This window comes from Bos mutus, unplaced genomic scaffold (genome assembly GCF_027580195.1).
Source record: "Bos mutus isolate GX-2022 unplaced genomic scaffold, NWIPB_WYAK_1.1 CTG2175, whole genome shotgun sequence".
NCBI lineage: Eukaryota > Metazoa > Chordata > Mammalia > Artiodactyla > Bovidae > Bos > Bos mutus.
The window spans coordinates 2,107-6,139 of record NW_027219630.1 but is presented as its reverse complement, the minus strand read 5'-3'; the positions used below and the strand labels follow the sequence as shown (position 1 = coordinate 6,139).

The 4,033-nt window shown below is 53.5% G+C and overlaps 2 non-coding genes across 2 annotated transcripts; both read right to left on the bottom strand.

Annotated features, from left to right (window-relative positions):
- Nucleotides 1-814: 814 nt before the first annotated feature.
- Nucleotides 815-907, bottom strand: LOC138986851 (small nucleolar RNA SNORD116). The gene has a single exon (XR_011463470.1). It is a non-coding gene; the product is annotated as a small nucleolar RNA SNORD116 (small nucleolar RNA).
- Nucleotides 908-3,496: 2,589 nt separating this feature from the next.
- Nucleotides 3,497-3,590, bottom strand: LOC138986852 (small nucleolar RNA SNORD116). The gene has a single exon (XR_011463471.1). It is a non-coding gene; the product is annotated as a small nucleolar RNA SNORD116 (small nucleolar RNA).
- Between the last annotated feature and the right edge of the window lie 443 nt (nucleotides 3,591-4,033).

Genomic DNA, 4,033 nt, shown 5'->3' with positions numbered 1-4,033 from the left:
ACAACAAGGCCACAAAGGTCACCTTTCACCCAGCCCCTAAGGACAAGCCTTGTGCCCTGTCCTCTGTACCCAGCTGGTGATGGCAGCTCAAAAGGACCCACTGTATTACAGAAAACAGAGAACAACAGTGCCTGCAAGCCTCAGCGGACATACTGTCCCAGTAATCACTGCCTGCACTTTTCCTCACCTGCACAAACATTCTTCTCTGGGCCTCTGGCCCAACCTGCAGGAGGAATGCAGGCCTAGGACCACAGCATAGTCCATGGCGACCTCAAGACTCAAGCATGTGACAGGGTTGCAATTCAGGCACTGCAAAAGCAGAAATGGGCCTATTAACTTTCACAGCTGCCACCATTCCCCCCAGGTCTCTGCAGCCACTGCAGCCACATAACACTCCAGGAATCTCAGAGCAAAGGGATGCAGCGGCGAGAGCCTCAGATCTGACCTGGGGCTCAATCACAAACCACAGAAGCTTCATTTGCTTTAGAATCGACATCACCAGAGCCCCCCAGTGGTGCATCTGCAGCAGGAATCAGGACAAAAATGCACCTTTCAAGCTAAGGCGTCAACTGTCTTGAGGCTAGGGATCTACTGCGACACCTACCACCACTGGACCGCCAGATGGCTCCTGCTCCTCAGTGCCTTTACATGGACCTTGTATTCCAAGAGGCCGCTAGAATATCTGTACATGGCCCCACCCTCAGGCGGGAGCCTACGCAAATGGGTGGTGACCTGGCTCCTCCAGCGTGTGTGTGACACAGTGGAGCCCTCACTGCTAACGGTCCACCCTCCCAGCCCAGGGAGGCAGCGTGCTGGACCTCCAGTTTACGATGAGAGGCGGTAGTGAGTTCTCACTCATTTTGTTCAGATTTTCAAGGGAATGCATGTGGGGTGTCATCATCGATCCGAGCACGTGCTGGCTTGCCCCACCTCCTCCCGGCAGCAGGGCTGCTCCAGGAGGACCAGTGACCCGAGTCCTCCAGCAGCCAGGGAACTCAGAGCCCTCAGGCTTCTCCAGCAAGAGGCGGTCCCTCTGCTCGTGCAACCACTCCAGGCAGTCCCAGGGAAACCTGAAATTCACGACCGTCTTGGGGCGGGAGAAGCCGTACCGTGCCAGGTGATCAAAAAGCGAGTGGCAGCAACTCGGGTCGCCACACTTCTTGCCGGACTCACTTGCACGCCAGGTCACTGCCTCACGGGTGGGGTTCATCTCTGGCTGATGGACAGTCATACCTGGCAACTTCACCTGACAAGTGGACAAAAGCACAGAATGCTTAAGATGTGTACTTGTGTCTCTCAATATTGATGCAAGTGTTTCACTGGGGAAGGCCTGTATCTGCCCCAACTATATTGATCCTTTACAGACGACTGGTTACCTATCTTTCAAAAGAGTCGGCAAATGAGGCTCAAGTGCATGTGGGTGTCTTTCTGACCCAGCGTGCAAAAGGTAGCGAGGTTGATGTGAGCTTAGTGCCTGCATTCTGGTGTACCAATAAAAATGCATTCTCAGCATTTTGGGTGTGTGTCTGGAAAATCTGTCTGGGTATCAAGTCTCAGGGCCTTTGCAAAAGGCCCTGCAGTATGAACATCGTGCCACCTCCATGGAGTCCTGACCTCCACCTCCCACGAAATGGGATGACAGCATCTTCACAAGATCATGCAGAATTTCACTGAGGGGGCTGTTGACATAGGCTCTGATCCCAATCTCATGAACCATGATCTCTGACCAGCCCAGAGACCACTGACTGCCCAGGGTCACCTTTGCCCCGGAGAATCTGTGTGAATGCCACATACCTACGAGACTACGTGAGCTACTATAGCTCAGGGTCCCCTTGTCACAAGTCCACCTCCTACCTAACAAGAAAATTTTTCCCAGACAACTGCACAGTAAGGAGAACTTGGCACTAGGGCAGATGTGGCCCTGCACCCCTCAATAGGAAGAATTCGGGGCATGCGTGTCTGCTGCCAGTCAGCCCCAATCAAAAGTCAGCCTCCCTGGAAACTGCAAGATGGAACCCTGGTCATCCTCAATTTACCAGGAACCAGGGGTCACTCCCACAAGCAGGATTCCTTTCCTGGCAGATTATCCTCAAATCTCTACAGCCTGCAGGGCCCTGGGTACTGACCACACCCTGAAAGCTCTCATAATGCAGGGCTTGGTCCAGAATTCGTTATTTAGCAGCAAAAAGGCGACTCACCTAAATCTGAAGCCTCCAGGCCTCGGCTCACCCAGGGACAATGAGCATCCAGCAAGACCCCACAGGAAGAGAAAGAACAGCGACCAGGGAAGCTCACAGATCACCAGGGATGCTTTCAGGAAGACTTCAGAAGACCTGCCAGGGAGGGACCGTGGATGTGCCAGGTCTCTGCCACAGTGCCATAGGGAGCTGTTGTCTCCTACACTGAGGCAGCCTTGGTATACCAACCAATGAGCAATGTCTATCACAACTGTGGTGGTCCTCAAAGGTTGATGCCTCACTGCCAGGGGGCAAACACATGGGTGCCATCAGAGACTGGCGGCTGGCCCCAACCTTAGGAATCTTGATAATTCAGGCCGGGGGACAAATGGCGGCCAAGGGGCATGTGTACACTCAATAACTACCCACTGGGCTGGTTCCTTGGCCTCTTTATTGCCCTCTTCAAGGCACCAAAGATGCCCTTTGAGGAGTCCTTCTACTGGCAGTGGGACAACAAGGCCACAAAAGGTCACCTTTCACCGAGCCTCCTAAGGACAAGCAATGCCTGTCCTCTGTACCCAGCTGATGGCAGCTCAAAGTTTACTGCTGTTACTGAAAACAGAACAGCAGTGCCTGCAAGCCTCCAGCGGACATACTGTCCCAGTAAATCACACTGCACTTTTCCTCACCTGCTGAAACATTCTTCTCTGGGCCTCTGGCCCAGCCTGCAGGAGAATGCAGGCCTAGGACCACAGCATAGTCCATGGCGACCTCCAAGACTCAAGCATGTGACAGGAGTTGCAATTGAGGCACTGCCAGGGGCAGAAATGGGCCTATTAACTTTCACACTGCCACCATTCCCCCAGGTCTCTGCAGCCACTGCAGCCCACACCAGCTCAAGAATCTCAACCCAAAGGGATGCATGTAGTGAAGGGCCTCCAGATCTGACAGAGCTCCAATCACCAAACCACAAAAGCTTCATTGCTTTAGAATACGACATCACCAGAGCCCCAATTGGTGCATCTGCAGCAGGAATCAGGACAAAATGCACCTTTCCAAGCTAAGACGTCAACTGTCTTGAGGCTGGATCTACTCGAGCCTCCTACCACCTGGACAAGCCAGATGGCTCTATGTCCCTCCAGTGCCTTTACATGGACCTTGTATTCCAAGGGACGCTTCAAAACCTCTGTACATGGCCCACCCTCAGGCGGAGCCTGCATAAATGGTGGTGACCTGGCTCCTCCAGCGTGGTGACACCAGTCGGGGCAGCCCTCCTGCTAACCAGTCCCACCCTCAACCCCAAAGGGAGGCAGCGTGCTGGACCTCAGTTTTGATGAGGAAGGCGGTAGTGATTCTCACTCATTTTGTTCAGATTTTCCAAGGAATGCATGTGAGGGTGTTTGATTATCATCCGAGCATCGTGTTGGCTTAGTTGCCCACTTCCTCACGGTGGCTGCTCCTTATGAGGAGCCAGGGACCTGAGAGTCCTCCACAGCCAGGGGGAACTCAGAGCCTCTCAGGTTTCCTGCAGCAAGAGGGAATGGTCCTCCACACGTGACAACCACTCAGGCAGTCCCCATGGAAACCTGAAATTCAATGGCACGCCTTGCAGAGAAGCCGCACTGTGCTGGGTGATCCAAAAGCAGTGGCAGCAACTCGGTGCGCCTACACTTTGCCGGACTCCCTTTGCACCTTGAGTCACTGCCTCCCACGGGTGGGGGTTCTATCTCTGGCTGATGGACAGTCATACTCTGGCAACTTCACTGACTATGGACAGAAAGCACAGGAATGCTTATGATGTGTACTTATCTCTCACTATTGATGCAAGTGTTTCACTAGGGAAGGCCTGTATCTGC